We start from the raw sequence: 23,410 nt of genomic DNA, 5'->3' as shown, positions 1-23,410 counted from the left end.
TGTAAACTCAAAGAAAGTAGACTATAGCTCATACTTAGTATGCATTAGCACTGGCACAGTTTCTACACAGGCTAGCACTGACACAGATTCTGCACATGTGGCTACTGCACAATTTTTTTTACATATCAGCAATGACTTTGCACAGATTTGTACTTATATTCTGTATAGAGGGAATCAAAAGGAACAATATCCTCTGAGGTGTGCCACAACACCCATATACACTTTATTCCAATACAAGGCTATGTATATCAAAAAACATTGAAGAAACTTGAAAAATATATATATAAAAATGCAATAAATCTTTATTGAAGACAACACTTGTGCAAAAATATTCATAAAAAGTATTCTTCAAGGAACATTTTCCATAGGAAAGAAGGGCAAACATACAGCAGTGATTAACATCAAGATTAGTGCAAATGTAAATATTGAGGCGACAACATCGACTTGTTTCGGGATAGACCCTTCATCAGGCCTCCACATGTAAAGATAAATCTAAAACCAAAAAATATAAAGCCATTAGGACCATGTGGTGATAAGATGCAACTAAAGAGTGAAGCATAATATGAGCTGGTGCAAAGAAAATAAAAAGTGCAAAAATAGAGAGTAATAATATACAGTACCACTGTTGTGACAAGGTTGTTAAAGTAAAGAAAGAAACAAGGAAACATGTTTTTCCTTAAGAGTTAATTTTTCAGCATGGGCGCATAGGTTCTGCTGTATGTTGCTAGTCGCGGCTCTGCATTTGTCTCCTTTGTTTACATTGAACGGCGCTGCTGCGCAGCAGCGCCGTAAGGCAGATCAACGATCCCTGGCCAATTAGCGGCCGGGGATCGCCGCCATGTGACAGAGGACATCCTGTCACAGGCTGCACAGGACGGATAGCGTCCTGTGCAGCCCCGATCACCAGGGGGAACAGGTAGGAGAGGGAGGGGGGAATTTCGCTGCGGAGGGGGCTTTGAGGTGCCCCCCCGCAAACCTCAGGCAGGCAGGAGCGATCAGACCCCCTCTGCACATCATCCCCATAGGGGGGAAAAAAGGGGGGGATCTGATCGCTCTGCATGCACCCTGATCTGTGCTGGGGGCTGCAGAGCCCACCCAGCACAGATCACAAAAAACAGCGCTGGTCCTTAAGGGGGGGGGGAGGGTAAAGGCTGGGTCATCAAGTGGTTAAAGGTACCCATAGACTATGATAATTTCCCGTCGAAATACAGCAGATTCGATGATCACTTTTAAAATGTTAATGTAAATGTTGACCGATCGACCAATTTCCACCTGAAATCGATCGTGCGGACATGTCCACCGACACAAGTCCCCGGGTCCTTGCAGTCTCTCACATCTTCCGGTGTCTTCTCCGTTTTCACTTCTTGTCCCATCCTGTGATAAGGCGAAGTTCAAACAGTAGAGGGCGCTCACTGTTTGAACTTCTGCTTGTCACAGGACGGGACAGGAAGTGAAGAGGAGATGGAGGGGGATGCTGGAAGAAGGGACAGCATGGACCCGGGGACTTGCGCCAGCGGACAGGTGATGTATTGCTGCTGGCCGGGGGAACGGGGCAGCGAGGCAGGGCAACAGCGGCAGTTCCACAGGTTGTGAATCAATTTCTGTGTGCAGTGTATGGGCAGCCATTAGATCCCTCTCTGATCAAATTTGATTAGTGAGAAATCTCTCTATTGGTCATATTGGTATATGGAAGCCTTTAGGCTGGGTGCACGGTGGTCAGTTGCACAATGCATGTTTTATAATGTGTGTGACCTGCAATGGAGACTGGATATAAACTTTAATACAAAGCATACCTGCAGCTAGTGTTGGGCGAACATCTAGATGTTCGGGTTCGGGCCGAACAGGCCGAACATGGCCGCGATGTTCGGGTGTTCGACCCGAACTTCGAACATAATGGAAGTCAATGGGGACCCGAACTTTCGTGCTTTGTAAAGCTTCCTTACATGCTACATACCCCAAATTAGCAGGGTATGTGCACCTTGGGAGTGGGTACAAGAGGAAAAAAAATATTTGAAAAAGAGCTTATAGTTTTTGAGAAAATTGATTGTAAAGTTTCAAAGGAAAAACTGTCTTTTAAATGTGGAAAATGTCATGTTTCTTTGCACAGGTAACATGCTTTTTGTCGCCATGCAGTCATAAATGTAATACAGAGAAGAGGTTCCAGGAAAAGGGACTGGTAATGGTAACCCAGCAGCAGCAGCACACGTGATGGAACAGGAGCAGGCGCAGGAGGAGAAGGCCATGCTTTTTGAGACACAACAACCCAGGCCTTGCATGAGGACAAGAAGCGTGCGGATGGCATGCTTTTTACCGCCATGCAGTCATAAATGTAATAAAGATAAGAGGTTCAATAAACAGGGACCAGGCGTCAACGCTAACCCAGCAGCAGCAGACGTGATGGAACAGGAGGAGGCGCAGGAGGAGAAGGCCACGCTTTCAGGTGCAACTCAGGCCTTGCATGAGGACAAAAAAATGTGTGCGCAAAGCAATGCAATGAGTAGTTTTCAGGACACAATGGGCTATTCGGAGGAGCTATTCCCACCCCCACAATCTTCTACCTGTGAAAGGTCAATGGAACAGCCACAAATGTTGTGCCCGGATTCACAACCTTTTTCTGTGGAAAATGCACCTCGCACTGAAATGCAAGGCGAGGCCGAGGATGAACATGACGTCAACAACTCAACATGACGCAAAATGGGGGCGGAACAGAAAGCTGCTTTCAATGTTTTGAAGGCCTTAATTGCCTCCGGTGGCCAGTTAGATGCATCATTCATCACACCCAAATCCCAGAGCAATGTGTGCAGGAATTTGAATCTCAGGAGGTGTACCGAGATCATCTGGACAAGTTACCAAGTGACAAAGTGACTAGTGACAAAGTGACAAAGTGACAAAATGACAAAGTGACAAAATGACAAAGTGACAAGTGACAAAATGACAAAGTGACAAGTGACAAAGTGAGAAGTGACAAGTGACAAGTGACAAAATGACAAAGTGACAAGTGACAAAATGACAAAGTGACAAGTGACAAAGTGACAAGTGACAAGTGACAAAGTGACAAGTGACAAAATGACAAAGTGACAAGTGACAAAGTGACAAGTGACAAGTGACAAAGTGACAAGTGACAAAATGACAAAGTGACAAGTGACAAAGTGACCAGTGACAAAGTGACAACTGAGAGGTTGTTCTGGGGAGCTCCACTGCACTCAGTCGCATATGAGGAGAGGTCTCGTTGGGACTGCTGATCCTCCTCAGCTTGCTCAAAGCCTTGAGGGTTCCTGAAGATCCTCTGCTTGGAGTTCGCCGGGGTTCAGCTTGGTGTCGGGGTCGGCGGCGTCCTCCTCACTCCAACGTGGCAGATCTTCTGTTGAAGGAAAAAAAAAAATTGTTAAAAGTCCAGTACCGCTTCTGAAGGACTCACCAAGAGATGCAGGAGCGCTTCAATCCAGCGCACCATCGCTCGCTGGGTGATGTCCCTGCCTACGCGCTGGAATTCTACGCTGCACATGCTAGCACGCTTTTGCGCAGTGCCGAGGCGCATTCCAGCAGCTAGTAGCTACCAAGCTTCTGTGGATCTGATTGGGCCACCATGTTGGATCTCTGCCAAGTCCTCCAAAATTTTGAGCAATCCACGTTGCGTGACTGAGCAGTGACAACTCTACAGTCAGCATTACAATACCACTGCTGTGTTTACTGAAGAAATCAATGTTGAAGATGGAAACCGCTGGCATGATGCAAGTGGGGGATTCTGAAGATGAAAACGATCAGCGTGATGATACCAACATCAGGCAACCTGCCTCAGGAAACGCTGGTCCCAGGTATGACAAAGAACAGGACGAGGAACAGCTGGAGTTGGAGCAGGAATTGGATGCCCCCACTGCCGAGGGACAGAGCGGTGCACGTTGGACTTCCACAATTTAGCGGGAAAGGACAGCAGAAGAGGAAGAAAGTGATGCTGGTGACGAATATGGTGCATCACAACAATCACAACTCTTACAAGAACATGAAGATAGAGGAGTCTGGCAGGACTCTCTGGCACACATGGCTCAATTCATGCTAGACTGCATTGAAAGCGGCCCGCGCATTATTCACTATTCATTATTATTCATTATTCTGGAATCTGGACAACACCAATTACTGGGTTTATACCCAGTTTATACAAACACAATGTTAAAAAACTGATTGAAGAAAGTGTCAGACAGGTCAAAAATGGAACAATTCCAGCAGGCCCTTGAGGATGGAGACTTTAGAGAGGAGATTGACATCCTCCTCCTTCTCTAGCCAGTTGTACGCCGACAGACTGACTTCAGCAAACCCAGGAGGACCAGGAGGGCAGCAAAGAACACAAGCTGCTGCTAGTGCCCAAAAGGGAATGGTATTGGCAGTGTCCTTGGAGTGGGAACATTTTCTGACACCCATGCAGCAGCCCACAGAACAGCAATCGGGCAGTTCCACGTCCTCCAACACCAATCGCCTAGAGAAGATGGTCAAGGTCCAGGACTACATGTCAGATGGCGTAGCTGTATTGAACAATCCATCTGCAGACAGACGGTGAGTGTGACAGGCAGCACAGAAGGACCATGGCAACTCACTCATAGTACCACAGTTTGATAGTGCTGCCCAAAAAATTATATGGATCCGTGGACCCGGGCACTGCAGGCAGTACTGGGAAGTGGGAACGCAGATTTTAGTACCTAAACACACGATACAACATGTTTTCCGGGGTCGGACTCTGAGGCACATACAGATGGTCCCGATCATCATCCTCATCATACAACTCTTCTCCTGAGTCTGACCCACCCACCACCTCTGCCACCCCAACATCCCCAGACACAGACCCCTCATCGTCCTCAACATTAACTTGGGATGCTGGCCTGAGCCCGACCTCCTCCTCCACATCAGGCCCCATCATCTCCTCAATGGCAGCCCTCATTAATCGTTCTGGCGACGGACCGATGGACACAACATTCTCCTCCGGAGAGGGCTGCTGCTGACCACTGGCTGCTGTAGTGGATGTTATAGCTTGCGTGGGGCGTTGGCTGTTGCTGTTGTTGGGAGTGCTGCTCACAGCGGAGGTCTCTGAGGAACTCATGGTGAGCTCATATAGTGGTTGGCGGTGAGTGGAGTATTACTGATCCCAGCAATATACACACTGACTGGCAGAGTACGCAATGCTATATAGTCTGGCTGAGCGGTGTACACAGAGTGGCAGTACACACAATGCTATATAGTCTGGCTGAGCCGTGTACACAGAGTGGCAGTAAACACAATGCTATATATAGCGTGGCTGAGCGAGGTGCACAGTGGCAGTACACACAATGCTATATAGCCAGGCTAAGCCGTGTACACAGAGTGTCAGAAAACACAATGCTATATATAGCGTGGCTGAGCGAGGTGCACAGTGGCAGTACACACAATGCTATATTAGTCAGGCTAAGCCGTGTACACAGAGTGTCAGAAAACACAATGCTATATATAGCGTGGCTGAGCGAGGTGCACAGTGGCAGTACACACAATGCTATATAGCCAGGCTAAGCCGTGTACACAGAGTGTCAGAAAACACAATGCTATATATATAGCGTGGCTGAGCGAGGTACACAGTGGCAGTACACACAATGCTATATATAGCGTGGCTGAGCGAGGTGCACAGTGGCAGTACACACAATGCTATATATAGCGTGGCTGAGCAAGGTGCACAGTGGCAGTACACACAATGCTATATATAGCGTGGCTGAGCGAGGTGCACAGTGGCAGTACACACAATGCTATATATAGCGTGGCTGAGCGAGGTGCACAGTGGCAGTACACACAATGCTATATTAGTCAGGCTAGCCTAAGCCGTGTACACAGAGTGTCAGAAAACACAATGCTATATATATAGCGTGGCTGAGCGAGGTACACAGTGGCAGTAAACAATGCTATATATAGTGTGGCTGAGCGAGCGGTGTACTACTGTTCCCAGCAGCGACACACAATGACTGGGGGGGACCCTGGCTAGCGTGGCTGGAGAGCGAACTACCCTGCCTGCCTACCCAAAGCTAAACCCACAGACAAATGGCGGAGATATGACGTGGTTCGGGTATTTATTTACCCGAACCACGTGACCGTTCGGCCAATCAGAGCGCGTTCGGGCCCGAACCACGTGACCCGTTCGGCCAATCACAGCGCTAGCCGAACGTTCGGGGAACGTTCGGCCATGCGCTCTTAGTTCGGCCATGTGGCCGAACGGTTTGGCCGAGCACCGTCAGGTGTTCGGCCGAACTCGAACATCACCCGAACAGGGTGATGTTCTGCAGAACCCGAACAGTGGCGAACACTGTTCGCCCAACACTACCTGCAGCGAGTTAGAATAACACAATCAGTTACAATGCAGTACTGTCCGAGGTGGTCCGCCAATGATGCTGCCTGAAAGGAGTGCAGTGATGCACGAGTGGCTAACCTATACTGGGGGCAACTATACTGGCTACCTATACTGGGGGCACCTACCTGGCTACCTATACTGGGGGCAACTATGCTGGCTACCTATACAAGCTACCTATACTGGGGGCACCTACCTGACTAACCTATACTTGGGGCAACTATACTGGCTACCTATACTGGGGGCACCTACCTGGCTACCTATACTGGGCGCAACTATACTGGCTACCTATGCAGGGGGCAACTATAATGGCTATTGGCTACCTATACTGGGGGCAACTAAACTGGCTACCTACTGGGGGCATCTACCTGGCTAGCCTATACTGGGGGCAACTATACTGGCTACCTATACAGGGAGCAACTATACTGGCTACCTACTGGGGGCACCTACCTGGCTAACCTATACTGGCGGCAACTATACTGGATACCTATACTCGGGTCACCTACACGGCTACCTATACTGAGGGCAACTATACTGGCTACCTACACAGGAGGCAACTATACTGGCTACCTATACTGGGGCAGCTAAACTGGCTACCTACTGGGGGCACCTACCTGGCTAACCTATACTGGGGGCAACTATACTGGCTACCTATACTGGGGCAACTATACCTGTCTGACCTATACAAGGGGCACCTATACCTGGCTACCTACTTACCTATACTGATTGTGTTTTTTTTTTTGCACTGCGCCTAATGTGCAGTGCAAGTTGTTTAGTGCTGTGCAATCATTTCAAATCAAAGGAGGGGGGGGGGGGGGGTGCCGTCGCTGCATCCTCACAAGTTTGCCTCAGGCAGCAAAAAGTATAGATCCGGCCCTGAGTACTGTGACGCAACCGAGTGTTGTGAACTAGCCCTTAGAGTTTCTAGTGTGGCAAGATTTCTGAAACATGATTAACATTAAATCTAGATAGAGGAATAGAGACCAAAAATACTAGTTTGAGCAGGCAGATTTGAACACGTTTATATCAGTCATCTGTTCATTTGGGCAACTGGTGTTGCCAGGGCCGGTTTAAGCAACAATGGGGCCCCAGGGCAAAATAAACCTGGGGGCCCCCCCCAACAGATACCCCGGAGCAAAAATTGGCATTAAGGGACCTTTTTTGCAGCTGGGATAGTCAGGGTTCGAAGCCCCAATCGGTCGGAGCTCCACATTCTGGCTACCCCACCCTGCATGGGGGACAAGGGGTTAAAAAGTTTCAGGAGGGGGGACCCCACATAATTTAAAAAAAAAAACAACATAAACATAAAAAAAAATTTGGGAAAATAGGAAAAAAATGCCAGGGATCTTCATACAGCCATATTGCGGCTGTATAGCGATCCCTGGCCAAAGCGCTGCGGCTGCGTATGGACCCCCTGGAAACCCCGTCAGGAAATGTATTGCTCTTTCTTTTGATACATGTAAAATTACACTACCATTAGGTACTAAAAGTGACATTTACCGCATTTAAAAGTATACTTTTTTCCTTCGAAACTTTAAAATCAATTTTCTCAAAAACTATAAGATCTTTTTGAAAAATTGTTTTTTCTTCTTATTCCCAATGATCTCCTTAACATATCCTGCAAATATGGGGTTTCTAGAATTTAAGGTGGATTTGCTATTAACCATTAAAGTCGGCTGGTTTTTAAATGTGTATTTTTTTTCCTTTGAAACTTTTAAATCGATTTTCTCAAAAACGATAAGGTCTTTTTGAAAAATTGTTTTTTCCTCTTATTCCCAATGATCTCCTTAACATATCCTGCAAATTTGGGGTTTCTAGAATTTAAGGTGGATTTGCTATTAACCATTAAAGTCGGCTGGTTTTTAAATGTGTATTTTTTTTCCTTTGAAATTTTAAAATCGATTTTCTCAAAAACTATAAGGTCGATTTGAAAACATTTTTTTCCTCTTGTAGCCACTGGGGGCCCCTACAAGCTCTGGGGCCCTGGGGCAGCTGCCTCCTTTGCCTCTATGGTAGCGCCGGCCCTGGGTGTTGCTGATAGTTTCAATGCTGGCAATTTAGTATTACCGATAGTCTGCTATTGGCTTAAGTGGTGCCCAACAACTCTTAACCCCCGTATCTAAACCTAAAACTAAACTCCCTACCTATGCCTAACACAAACCTCCCTCACTTACCCCTAACACTAACCTCCCAACACTAACCCCTATCATATGATCTCTATCCCGCTCTACCCTTTCCTATAACACTAATTCTTCTAATGCTAAGTTTTAGATCTCAATTACATAATAGCCAACCTTCCAAGGTTCAGCTATGTCATAGCTGAAGCCTAAGGGCCCATTTACACTTAATCAGTTGGTACGCGTCAGTGTGTGTTGGTACGCATTAGTATGCATTTTATCCATAGCAGTGCATTGTGAAAAAGATTTCAGTTAAAACGTGTTAAGTGTGAAAGGTGCCATAGGAAAACATGGGCATCACTTTTATTTCTGTTTTAACGGAGAGCAACTGTTTAAGTGTAAAAGGGCCCTAAAGTCGATATCCAGAGTTCAGCTACTAATAGCTTAATTACAGCACCATTAGCTGATCGCTAGTGCCCAACCAATGCACCCAGTGCACCATAGCTGCAAGCTTGCATTGTGCCATATGGTTGTACCTGGTGTAGCCACTCGGCTGTGCACCTAAATTAACTTATTTGGGCAGATTTCCCCTAGGAGTACAATCGCTAGAGAGCTACGGGATATCTACCCTGAACCGTGTTACTCGTCTCACCTATGTAATATAGTCATATAAAAAGAGAATTAGGAAGCACTGAGTATATAATGTAATCAATTTATTAAGCAATATAGAAAATCTAAACATTACTATAACAACAATAAAAAAAAACCCTTACAAACAATATAGAGCATAAGTTGAGGCGCCGTTACAGTTCTACCTTGGAGTGCACTCCTTTTAAGGGAACCTGTATTGTGTACACATTTAATTATCTTCCGGCCCAGATTTTATAATGCTTCAATTTGTAAATGCCGACTGTAGGATAATATAAGTCACCCCGTATACCGTTTGCTGGTATGTCTCTATGTATTTAGCATGTAAACACTCATTACTGGCCTATACAGGCCAAACCTCGATCAGTAATGCTTATAGCCATAAGGCTCTTGAACGCACGTGACCAACAGGCAGGATCTGTAGGCTGTAACCGCAAGCGGGATGTCCTTTAGACTAGTCTCAAACCGCATCAAGCTGCAGATTGCAGTAGCACAAGTATTCCTCCTGGTGCGACGTAAAGGTCACATCCACCGGTAACGTTAAGTCCTCTTCATGCGACCCTAAGGCCGCATTAGCGCATCACCGAGAGGAAGAGTGCGGAGGCACGGTGGACGCCAGTAGAGGCAACTTCCTGGTTCCGCAGTACACAGCACGTGACGCATTTCGTCACAATTGACTTCCTCAGACGTACTGCGCATGTGTGGGACTTGCATCCTTTTATAGCCACGGGTTTTTTTTATTGTTGTTAAAGTGACGTTTGGATTTTCTATATTGATTAATACATTGATTACATTATATACTCAGTGCCCCCTAATTCTCCATTCATATTCCCATAAGAGTACTCTGTTTTTGGACTAAGAAATGTATGTAACAGCAGGGACTTCTGGTGCAGTTTATAGTTAATCCAGCTATGCCTAAATGGCTGGGATGTTATGAAAATATTTAATAAACGTAGAAACAGATGAGGGTGCATTCTAAAGGTGGCCACTAACGGTACAATTTCTAGCAAAAAATTGTTTGAGCGATCAGAAATTCTGATCGGATTGGTTAAAAATAATCTCAGGTGATGGGCACAATCGATTATGAATGATTATAAAAAAAAGTCATCCGATTGGATTTTTGTCAAACCAAAATTTGGATTTTCTTGATTGGTTGTGATAGATAGGAAGCAAAGATTGGTTCGTTGATAGTCTAGTGAACGATTTTTATTCCGATCAGAATTTCTGATCGCTCTAACGATTTTTCGATAGAAATTGGACTATCAGTGGCCACCTTAAGGTTGGACTGCTTTCTCGAACAGAGTCCAAGAAAATGCTCACTTCACTGGGCACCCCACAAGAAAAGATAAACACTGCAGTATACCTACTTTGCAGGCCTTGGTTACAGTGGCAAGATATATTCTAATTGTTTCCAGTGATGAGCGAAAATGCAGAAATTCTTTTCACATTAATTTTCGCAACAATTATGGTAAATTCAACTTTCAAGCAAAAATGCCATTGAAAAGAATTTTGTAATAATTTTGGGATTTGTTGCGAAATTTTGCACTAAAAATAAATAATTTTGTGCGTTTCGCGCATTCTCGTATTTTTACGGTAAAATCCCCCAGATTTTAGCAATTTTGCTAGTAAACCCGTTTTCATCTTTTACAAAGTATCATTTAATTGATTGTCCAAAGACCCACTAGTACGACCCATAGAGCGGGAGAGATAAATACTGCTTTGGAATACATTGGAATAGATACCAAACTAGCATTTCTGAGGACAAATGTCACATTTTCTGAAAGGGCTAGAAAAGAATGACTAAAACAGCTCCAGGTACTGAATTGACAATGGGGTAACTAAACAAGACTAGACTTATTCACCACTCTTTCACTGTTTAAATGACTTCCAATCTATATTTTTTTCCTCCATTTTAAGTATTTAGGACAACCTTTTCCACTTTTGCAGCATATTTTACTAGTGAAAAATAATGCCCTTCATTTCTTCTATATAAAAATTGGGGAAAACAACTGGTAATAATATTTTGAAAATGGAAGAAGAGAAATAGAGAAATATCATGTGGAAAATAGGCTCCTTTGATAAAGAAAAGATTGCAAGATAGGATGTAATCCAAGTTCACAGAACCAGTGCCTAAAGTTCGGCCCAACCATGTTACCATGCTTCCTGTTGAAGCCCTCCACTTTAAACACACAAGTGACAGCTACATCCCACTTAAGAAGGCAACAAACAGGAAATTATCAGAACACCTATTTAGGGCTTATACGCTATCAGAACACCTATTTAGGGCTTATACGCTATGCTCTATAGGCTAAGAGGTTCATAGGGATCTTAGTTACAAGAAGAGAAGAAACTTTTCCCAGTGGTTAACCCCTTTCCACACTAGTAAACAAAATTAACCACTTGAGGACCTAGGGCTTTCTACCCCTTAAGGACCGGCCACTTTTTTTCCATTCAGACCACTGCAGCTTTCACGGTTTATTGCTCGCTCATACAACCTACCACCTAAATGAATTTTGGCTCCTTTTCTTGTCACTAATAAAGCTTTCTTTTGGTGCTATTTGATTGCTCCTGCGATTTTTACTTTTTATTATATTCATCAAAAAAGACATGAATTTCTGAATTTAACTTTCTGTGCTGACATTTTTCAAATAAAGTACAATTTCTGTATACATGCAGCGTGAAAAATGTGGACAAACATGTTTTGGATAAAAAAAACCCCATTCAGTGTATATTTATTGATTTGGGTAAAAGTTATAGCGTTTACAAACTATGGTGCAAAAAGTGAATTTTCCCATTTTCAAGCATCTATGACTTTTCTGACCCCCTGTCATGTTTCATGAGGGGCTAGAATTCCAGGATAGTATAAATACCCCCCAAATGACCCCATTTTGGAAAGAAGACATCCCAAAGTATTCACTGAGAGGCATAATGAGTTCATAGAAGATATTAATTTTTGTCACAAGTAAGCGGAAAATGACACTTTGTGACAAAAAAAAAAAGTTTCCATTTCTTCTAACTTGCGACAAAAAAAATGAAATCTGCCACGGACTCACCATGCCCCTCTCTGAATACCTTGAAGTGTCTACTTTCCAAAATGGGGTCATTTGTGGGGTGTGTTTACTGTCCTCGCATTTTGGGGGGTGCTAATTTGTAAGCACCCCTGTAAAGCCTAAAGGTGCTCATTGGACTTTGGGCCCCTTAGCGCAGTTAGGCTGCAAAAAAGTGCCACACATGTGGTATTGCCGTACTCAGGAGAAGTAGTATAATGTGTTTTGGGGTGTATTTTTACACATACCGATGCTGGGTGGGAGAAATATCTCTGTAAATGACAATTTTTTAATTTTTTTTACACACAATTGTCCATTTACAGAGATCTTTCTCCCACTCAGCATGGGTATGTGTACAAATACACCCCAAAACACATTATACTACTTCTCCTGAGTACGGCGATACCACATGTGTGGCACTTTTTTGCACCCTAACTGCGCTAAGGGGCCCAAAGTCCAATGAGTACCTTTAGGATTTCACAGGTCATTTTGAGAAATTTTGTTTCAAGACTACTCCTCACGGTTTAGGGCCCCTAAAATGCCAGGACAGTATAGGAACCCCACAAATGACCCCATTTTAGAAAGAAGACACCCCAAGGTATTCCCTTAGTAGTACGGTGAGTTCATAGAAGATTTTATTTTTTGTCACAAGTTAGCGGAAAATGACACTTTGTGAAAAAAATCAATTTCCGCTAACTTGTGACAAAAAATAAAATCTTCTATGAACTCACCGTACTACTAACAGAATACCTTGGGGTGTCTTCTTTCTAGAATGGAGTCATTTGTGGGGTTCCTATACTGTCCTGGCATTTTAGGGGCCCTAAACCGTGAGGAGTAGTCTTGAAACAAAATTTCTCAAAATGACCTGTGAAATCCTAAAGGTACTCATTGGACTTTGGGCCCCTTAGCGCAGTTAGGGTGCAAAAAAGTGCCACACATGTGGTATCACCGTACTCGGGAGAAGTAGTACAATGTGTTTTGGGGTGTATTTTTACACATACCCATGCTGGGTGGGAGAAATAACTCTGTAAATGGACAATTGTGTGTAAAAAAAACAAAAGATTGTCATTTACAGAGGTATTTCTCCCACCCAGCATGGGTATGTATAAAAATACACCTCAAAACACATTGTACTACTTCTCCCGAGTATGGCGATACCACATGTGTGGCACTTTTTTGCACCCTAACTGCACTAAGGGGCCCAAAGTCCAATGAGTACCTTTAGGATTTCACAGGTCATTTTTGTTTCAAGACTACTCCTCACGGTTTAGGGCCCCTAAAATGCCAGGGCAGTATAGGAACCCCACTAATAACCCCATTTTAGAAAGAAGACACCCCAAGGTATTCCGTTAGGAGTATGGTGAGTTCATAGAAGTTTTTATTTTTTTGTCACAAGTTAGCGGAAATTGATTTTAATTGTTTTTTTTTCACAAAGTGTCATTTTCCGCTAACTTGTGACAAAAAATAAAATCTTCTATGAACTCACCATACTCCGTACAGAATACCTTTGGGTGTCTTCTTTCTAAAATGGGGTCATTTGTGGGGTTCCTATACTGCCCTGGCATTTTAGGGGCCCTAAACCGTGAGGAGTAGTCTTGAAACAAAAATGACCTGTGAAATCCTAAAGGTACTCATTGGACTTTGGGCCCCTTAGTGCAGTTAGGGTGCAAAAAAGTGCCACACATGTGGTATCGCCATACTCGGGAGAAGTAGTACAATGTGTTTTGAGGTGTATTTTTATACATACCCATGCTGGGTGGGAGAAATACCTCTGTAAATGACAATCTTTTGTTTTTTTTACACACAATTGTCCATTTACAGAGTTATTTCTCCCACCCAGCATGGGTATGTGTAAAAATACACCCCAAAACACATTGTACTACTTCTCCTGAGTACGGCGATACCACATGTGTGGCACTTTTTTGCACCCTAACTGCGCTAAGGGGCCCAAAGTCCAATGAGTACCTTTAGGATTTCACAGGTCATTTTGAGAAATTTCGTTTCAAGACTACTCCTCACGGTTTAGGGCCCCTAAAATGCCAGGACAGTATAGGAACCCCACAAATGACCCCATTTTAGAAAGAAGACACCCCAAGGTATTCCCTTAGTAGTACGGTGAGTTCATAGAAGATTTTATTTTTTGTCACAAGTTAGCGGAAAATGACACTTTGTGAAAAAAATCAATTTCCGCTAACTTGTGACAAAAAATAAAATCTTCTATGAACTCACCGTACTACTAACAGAATACCTTGGGGTGTCTTCTTTCTAGAATGGAGTCATTTGTGGGGTTCCTATACTGTCCTGGCATTTTAGGGGCCCTAAACCGTGAGGAGTAGTCTTGAAACAAAATTTCTCAAAATGACCTGTGAAATCCTAAAGGTACTCATTGGACTTTGGGCCCCTTAGCGCAGTTAGGGTGCAAAAAAGTGCCACACATGTGGTATCACCGTACTCGGGAGAAGTAGTACAATGTGTTTTGGGGTGTATTTTTACACATACCCATGCTGGGTGGGAGAAATAACTCTGTAAATGGACAATTGTGTGTAAAAAAAACAAAAGATTGTCATTTACAGAGGTATTTCTCCCACCCAGCATGGGTATGTATAAAAATACACCTCAAAACACATTGTACTACTTCTCCCGAGTATGGCGATACCACATGTGTGGCACTTTTTTGCACCCTAACTGCGCTAAGGGGCCCAAAGTCCAATGAGTACCTTTAGGATTTCACAGGTCATTTTTGTTTCAAGACTACTCCTCACGGTTTAGGGCCCCTAAAATGCCAGGGCAGTATAGGAACCCCACTAATAACCCCATTTTAGAAAGAAGACACCCCAAGGTATTCCGTTAGGAGTATGGTGAGTTCATAGAAGTTTTTATTTTTTTGTCACAAGTTAGCGGAAATTGATTTTAATTGTTTTTTTTTCACAAAGTGTCATTTTCCGCTAACTTGTGACAAAAAATAAAATCTTCTATGAACTCACCATACTCCGTACAGAATACCTTTGGGTGTCTTCTTTCTAGAATGGGGTCATTTGTGGGGTTCCTATACTGCCCTGGCATTTTAGGGGCCCTAAACCGTGAGGAGTAGTCTTGAAACAAAAATGACCTGTGAAATCCTAAAGGTACTCATTGGACTTTGGGCCCCTTAGTGCAGTTAGGGTGCAAAAAAGTGCCACACATGTGGTATCGCCATACTCGGGAGAAGTAGTACAATGTGTTTTGAGGTGTATTTTTATACATACCCATGCTGGGTGGGAGAAATACCTCTGTAAATGACAATCTTTTGTTTTTTTTACACACAATTGTCCATTTACAGAGTTATTTCTCCCACCCAGCATGGGTATGTGTAAAAATACACCCCAAAACACATTGTACTACTTCTCCTGAGTACGGCGATACCACATGTGTGGCACTTTTTTGCACCCTAACTGCGCTAAGGGGCCCAAAGTCCAATGAGTACCTTTAGGATTTCACAGGTCATTTTGAGAAATTTCGTTTCAAGACTACTCCTCACGGTTTAGGGCCCCTAAAATGCCAGGACAGTATAGGAACCCCACAAATGACCCCATTTTAGAAAGAAGACACCCCAAGGTATTCCCTTAGTAGTACGGTGAGTTCATAGAAGATTTTATTTTTTGTCACAAGTTAGCGGAAAATGACACTTTGTGAAAAAAATCAATTTCCGCTAACTTGTGACAAAAAATAAAATCTTCTATGAACTCACCGTACTACTAACAGAATACCTTGGGGTGTCTTCTTTCTAGAATGGAGTCATTTGTGGGGTTCCTATACTGTCCTGGCATTTTAGGGGCCCTAAACCGTGAGGAGTAGTCTTGAAACAAAATTTCTCAAAATGACCTGTGAAATCCTAAAGGTACTCATTGGACTTTGGGCCCCTTAGCGCAGTTAGGGTGCAAAAAAGTGCCACACATGTGGTATCACCGTACTCGGGAGAAGTAGTACAATGTGTTTTGGGGTGTATTTTTACACATACCCATGCTGGGTGGGAGAAATAACTCTGTAAATGGACAATTGTGTGTAAAAAAAACAAAAGATTGTCATTTACAGAGGTATTTCTCCCACCCAGCATGGGTATGTATAAAAATACACCTCAAAACACATTGTACTACTTCTCCCGAGTATGGCGATACCACATGTGTGGCACTTTTTTGCACCCTAACTGCACTAAGGGGCCCAAAGTCCAATGAGTACCTTTAGGATTTCACAGGTCATTTTTGTTTCAAGACTACTCCTCACGGTTTAGGGCCCCTAAAATGCCAGGGCAGTATAGGAACCCCACTAATAACCCCATTTTAGAAAGAAGACACCCCAAGGTATTCCGTTAGGAGTATGGTGAGTTCATAGAAGTTTTTATTTTTTTGTCACAAGTTAGCGGAAATTGATTTTAATTGTTTTTTTTTCACAAAGTGTCATTTTCCGCTAACTTGTGACAAAAAATAAAATCTTCTATGAACTCACCATACTCCGTACAGAATACCTTTGGGTGTCTTCTTTCTAGAATGGGGTCATTTGTGGGGTTCCTATACTGCCCTGGCATTTTAGGGGCCCTAAACCGTGAGGAGTAGTCTTGAAACCAAATGTCGCAAAATGACCTATGAAATCCTAAACGTACTCATTGGACTTTGGGCCCCTTAGCGTACTTAGGGTGTAAAAAAGTGCCACACATGTGGTACCACCGTACTCAGGAGAAGTAGTATAATGCGTTTTGGGGTGTATTTTTACACATGCCCATGCTAAGTGGGAGAAATATCTCTGTAAATGACAATTGTTTGATTTTTTTTTACACACAATTGTCCATTTACATAGAAATTTCTCCCACCCAGCATGGGTATGTGTAAAAATACACCCCAAAACACATTATACTACTTTTCCTGAGTACGGCGGTACCACATGTGTGACACTTTTTTGCAGCCTAGGTGCGCTAAGGGGCCCAACGTCCTATTCACAGGTCATTTTGAGGCATTTGTTTTCTAGACTACTCCTCGCGGTTTTAGGGCCCCTAAAATGCCAGGGCAGTATAGGAACCCCACAAGTGACCCCATTTTAGAAAGAAGACACCCCAAGGTATTCCGTTAGATGTATGGCGAGCTCATAGAAGATTTTATTTTTTGTCACAAGTTAGTGAAAAATGACACTTTGTGAAAAAAAACCAATAAAAATCAATTTCCACTAACTTTTGACAAAAAATAAAATCTTCTATGAACTCGTCATACACCTAACGGAATACCTTGGGGTGTCTTTTTTTCTAAAATGGGGTCACTTGTGGGGTTCCTATACCGCCCTGGCATTTTACGGGTCCAAAACCGTGAGTAGTCTGGAAACCAAATGTCTCAAAATGACTGTTCAGGGGTATAAGCATCTGCAAATTTTGATGACAGGTGGTCTATGAGGGGCCGAATTTTGTGGAACCGGTCATAAGCAGGGTGGCCTTTTAGATGACAGGTTGTATTGGGCCTGATCTGATGGATAGGAGTGCTAGGGGGGTGACAGGAGGTGATTGATGGGTGTCTCAGGGGGTGGTTGGAGGGGAAAATAGATGCAATCAATCCACTGGGGAGGTGATCGGAAGGGGGTCTGAGGGGGATCTGAGGGTTTGGCCGAGTGATCAGGAGCCCACACAGGGCAAATTAGGGCCTGATCTGATGGGTAGGTGTGCTAGGGGGTGACAGGAGGTGATTGATGGGTGTCTCAAGGTGTGATTAGAGGGGGGAATAGATGCAAGCAATGCACTGGCGAGGTGATCAGGGCTGGGGTCTGAGGGCATTCTGAGGGTGTGGGCGGGAGATTGAGTGCCCTAGGGGCAGATAGGGGTCTAATCTGATAGGTAGCAGTGACAGGGGGTGATTGATGGGAAATTAGTGGGTGTTTAGGGTAGAGAACAGATGTAAACACTGCACTTGGGAGGTGATCGGACGTCGGATCTGCGGGCGATATATTGGTGTGGGTGGGTGATCAGTTTGCCCGCAAGGGGCAGGTTAGGGGCTGATTGATGGGTGGCAGTGACAGGGGGTGATTGATGGGTGGCAGTGACAGCGGGTGATTGATGGGTGGCAGTGACAGGGGGTGATTGATGGGTGATTGATAGGTGATTGACAGGTAATCAGTGGGTTATTACAGGGGAGAACAGATGTAAGTATTGCACTGGCTAATTGATAAGGGGGGGGGCTGAGGGCAATCTGAGCGTGTAGGCGGGTGATTGGGTGCCCGCAAGGGGCAGATTAGGGTCTGATCTGATAGGTCACAGTGACAGGTGGTGATAGGGGGTGATTGATGGGTAATTAGTGGGTGTTTAGGGTAGAGAATAGATGTAAACACTGCGCTTGGGAGGTGATCTGATGTCGGATCTGCGGGCGATCAATTGGTGTGGGTGGGTGATCAGTTTGCCCGCAAGGGGCAGGTTAGGGGCTGATTGATGGGTGGCAGTGACAGGGGGTGATTGATGGGTGGCAGTGACAGGGGGTGATTGATGGGTTATTGACAGGTGATTGACAGGTGATCAGTGGGTTATTACAGGAAAGGACATATGTAAATAATGCCCTGGCGAATTGATAAGGGGGGGTCTGAGGGCAATGTGAGCATGTAGGCGGGTGATTGGGTGCCCGCAAGGGGCAGATTAGGGTCTGATCTGATGGGTAACAGTGACAGGTGGTGATAGGGGGTGATTGATGGGTAATTAGTGGGTGTTTAGAGGAGAGAATAGATGTAAACACTGCGCTTGGGTGGTGATCTGATGTCGGATCTGCGGGCGATCTATTGGTGTGGGTGGGTGATCAGTTTGCCCGCAAGGGGCAGGTTAGGGGCTGATTGATGGGTGGCAGTGACAGGGGGTGATTGATGGGTGGCAGTGACAGGGGGTGATTGATGGGTGGCAGTGACAGGGGGTGATTGATGGGTAATTGACAGGTGATTGACAGGTGATCAGTGGGTTATTACAGGGAAGGACAGATGTAAATAATGCCCTGGCAAATTGATAAGGGGGGGTCTGAGGGCAATCTGAGCATGTAGGCGGGTGATTGGGTGCCCGCAAGGGGCAGATTAGGGTCTGATCTGATGGGTAACAGTGACAGGTGGTGATAGGGGGTGATTGATGGGTGATTGATGGGTAATTAGTGGGTGTTTAGAGGAGAGAATAGATGTAAACACTGCGCTTGGGTGGTGATCTGATGTCGGATCTGCGGGCGATCTATTGGTGTGGGTGGGTGATCAGTTTGCCCGCAAGGGGCAGGTTAGGGGCTGATTGATGGGTGGCAGTGACTGGGGGTGATTGATGGGTGGCAGTGACAGGGGGTTATTGATGGGTGATTGACAGGTGATTGACAGGTGATCAGTGGGTTATTACAGGGAAGGACAGATGTAAATAATGCCCTGGCGAATTGATAAGGGGGGGTCTGAGGGCAATCTGAGCGTGTAGGCGGGTGATTGGGTGCCCGCAAGGGGCAGATTAGGATCTGATCTGATGGGTAACAGTGACAGGTGGTGATAGGGGGTGATTGATGGGTGATTGATGGGTAATTAGTGGGTGTTTAGAGGAGAGAATAGATGTAAACACTGCGCTTGGGTGGTGATCTGATGTCGGATCTGCGGGCTATCTATTGGTGTGGGTGGGTGATCAGATTGCCCGCAAGGGGCAGGTTAGGGGCTGATTGATGGGTGGCAGTGACAGGGGGTGATTGACAGGTGATTGACAGGGGATTGACAGGTGATCAGGGGGGATAGATGCATACAGTACATGGGGGGGTCTGGGGGGGTCTGGGGAGAATCTGAGGGGTGGGGGGGGGGTGATCAGGAGGGAGCAGGGGGCAGGGGGGGGGATAAAAAAAAATAGCGTTGACAGATAGTGACAGGGAGTGATTGATGGGTGATTAGGGGGGTGATTGGGTGCAAACAGGGGTCTGGGGGGTGGGCAGGGGGGGGGGGTCTGATGGGTGCTGTGGGCGATCGGGGGCAGGGGGGGGGAATCAGTGTGCTTGGTGCAGACTAGGGTGGCTGCAGCCTGCCCTGGTGGTCCCTCGGACACTGGGATCACCAGGGCAGGAGGCAGCCTGTATAATACACTTTGCAAACATTACAAAGTGTATTATACACTTTGTATGCGGCGATCATCGGGTTAACATCCCGCCGGCGCTTCCGTATGGCCGGCGGGATGTTGCGGCGGGTGAGCGGCGCCAGGCGGAGGCGGAGGATCGCGTCACTGATGACGCGATCGCTCCGCCCATGCCCCTACAAGGACCGCCGCCATTTGTCTATACGGCGGTCCTTGCGGGGTGCACTTCCCGGCCGCCATTTGTCTATACGGCGGCCTGGAAGTGGTTAAAGGGAGTGTGAAGTGAAAATAAACTTATGATATAATGAATTGTATGTGTAGTACAGCTAAAAAATAGAACATTAGTAGCAAAGATATGAGTCTCATATCTCACACGGGGCCATATGCAATTCACTTTTTCTCCTGAGTTTTCTCCTAGGTGATATTTTCAAATTTGTCAATAAAATGCATTTTAAACAACCAGCAAGCAAGAAAATACTCAAAATAATTTTGATAGAACTCTTTGATTAACTTTTTGGTACTTTTTCAGTTACAGAGTGCTGAAAAGTTATTTTAAATAGGAGATGAAAAATTATCTCCTACAAGAAAACTCAGGAGTAAAAGTTAATTGCATATTGGCCATTGTTTTCAGTACAGGAAGAGTTAAGAAATGTCAGTTGTTATCTGTGCAAAAGAGCGTCTCTGATCACTGACTAATTTACTCAGAGAGATATGCTATTTTCTGAAGCACTTATACATCAAATAAACAGTGAAAGACAACTTTAGATAAGATTTTTCTGCAAGGGGAAGGGACATTAGCTCTGCTGTGTTTCATAGTTTAAACTGCAGAGCGTAGTTTGTAAACTGCAAATATGACAGAATGATGCAATGTTATAAAAAAAAGCCATATAACTGAAAATAAAAATATGAGACTCTTTTCTTTGCTACTAGTGTTCGATTAATTATTCATACTACACATATAGTTCATTATATCATAAGGCTTTTTTTTGTTTAAGTGTCACTTTAAAATAACATTTTTCTTGAAATGGGGTTTAAGGGAAGAAAAAAAATGCTACCAAATAAGGTCAGGTAGGGAAATGGGTACAGGTACTTCTCTTCATTGTATTCACTCAGTGAATTTGGGACAAGAATTAGACTTTACTACAGGAGCCCTTTCTAAGATTTTACATCTGATAAAAAATGATGAATTCTTTTAGTACTTGCGAAGTGCTCTAGCAGTGCAGTTTAATTCATCCCAAGTAGATGGGTATCCACAAGAAATATGGGTTGCGGAAATTAAAAAAAAAAAAAGATAAGGGATTATTAAATGCATGGATGAAGCAACTAAAGATTGCAGACAAGATGTATACAGTAAAAGAAACAGTATGAATGGGTCTGCTGCTGTTTTCTCTCCTGTGTTCATATTTACATTGAACTGTGGGAGCCAAAGCAAGGCTGGAGATCTTTGGCAGCAGAGATGGGACTAGAAGACCCAGTGGAAGACCCAGAGAAAAAAGGAGAAGCAGTGGCTAAAGAGGCGGCAACTGGCAACTGGGAATACTGAAGATGCTGCTTAATTGTGATACCTAGAGTCCAAAGCTGCGTAATTCTTGTATTTGGGGCCACACAGTTGAGTAATCCTGTTATCTAAGGCAACACCATATAGCGGTTTAATTCTAAAGTCTGGAGGCACGTGGCTGCTAAATTCTAAAATCTACAGGTACACAGCTTAATTCTGATACTTAGGTTGCATGGCTGGTTAAAGGGGCACTGCAGCAACATTTAGGCTACAGGGATAACCCCAATAATGTATGTATTTTCTTTTAAATTCTATCAATGGATTTTTTTTTTTACTTTTTTACTTTTTTTCTTATTATAGTAACTACAGGAAAAGGAAGGGTTAATGTTTTTTTTTTTATTTCTTAGTATATAAGTGTTGTTGGTTTTTTTTGGACAGAAATAATAGTGTAGTGCACTATTATAGTACATTTGTCCACTGAATGACAGCTTTCTATACTATAACAAAAGTCAAAGAAGTGTTTATTTTTTACAACTTTTCAATGAATAGTCTATGTTGCTCGTTACAGCAGAAACTATTCTAACATGCGTGTTCCCATTCACCAATCTGTCCTGTAACTGCCACTGTCACGGGGGCTTGCGGGCTGCTCATCAGAAGCCATAAACAGTTATTTACACCCCTAGGATGATAAGTGAAGTCCTGGGGGTCATGGATATACTGCCGCGGCCACGATAATTGGTTAAAGACATGACTATGTACTCTGTAAAGTGCTGCTGAAGATGTCAGTGGTATATACAGTAAATATATAATAATATGGTAGGACATTAGACTATAACTATGGTAGTGATTAGATTGTGAGCTCATCTGAGGACAGTCAGTGACATGACTATGTACTCTGTACAGCACTGCAGAAGAAGTCAGTGCTATATAAATACATAATAATACTATGGTAGAACATTAGACTATGACTATTATAGGATTAGATTGTGAGGTCCTCTCAGGACAGTCAGTGACATGACTATGCACTCTGTAAAGTGCTGGTGAAGATGTCAGTGCTATATGAATACATAATAATATTGTAGGTCAAGTGATTATACTATGACTTGAAAGGTAAAATGAGCAGGAGAAGTGGAATGAAGTGGGATGGGGTGTAACAATAGCTCCCATGACCCCAAGGGGTCTCCATGGTTACCATGCTGGACAGCAACAGAGCTTTATACATTGTCTAATAGGATATCCACTGAGTCGGTACCTCAAGTACAGAATCAGGGAATAGGGTTGTTGCCGAACCTTGACCGGATTGCTCAAATGGTACTGGACAAACCAATGTAGAAAAAAGAGGCGGCACACCACTGGCTGCAAATAATGCTTAAATTGTGGAACAGAAACACTGAACTTTATACATTACATGCTTCTGGCTGCAAGACAGGGCATCTTTGCTTCTCTTTACAGTAGTTTGGTTCATTGGTGCAGAGTGCTGTCAATCACCATGTGGCTCTCAATGACATGTATCAAGACACGAATGATGATTGGCTGCATGCATGGTGATGATTACACTGAAGGGAAGTGAAGAGGACCTGTCTTGTAGCCGGGAGAAGATAATGTATAACACGCGCTGCTGCTTTGCCTAATGGGTGATGGGGGGGGGGGGGCAATTACATCTAGTATCAGTGTTGC

General features: G+C 44.2%; 1 long non-coding RNA gene across 1 annotated transcript in view; it reads right to left on the bottom strand.

Annotated features, from left to right (window-relative positions):
• Window positions 1–323: 323 nt before the first annotated feature.
• Window positions 324–23,410, bottom strand: part of LOC137570789 (uncharacterized) — a 36,592-nt gene continuing 13,505 nt past the window's right edge. The window contains exon 3 of the long non-coding RNA XR_011031183.1: window positions 324–492. This is a non-coding gene — a long non-coding RNA (uncharacterized lncRNA). The remainder of the gene's footprint in view (window positions 493–23,410) is intronic.

The sequence above is a fragment of the Hyperolius riggenbachi genome, chromosome 4 (assembly GCF_040937935.1).
Source record: "Hyperolius riggenbachi isolate aHypRig1 chromosome 4, aHypRig1.pri, whole genome shotgun sequence".
NCBI classification, from domain to species: Eukaryota; Metazoa; Chordata; class Amphibia; order Anura; family Hyperoliidae; genus Hyperolius; species Hyperolius riggenbachi.
Note: the sequence above shows the minus strand (reverse complement) of the source record. Positions and strands in the feature narration are given on the sequence as shown.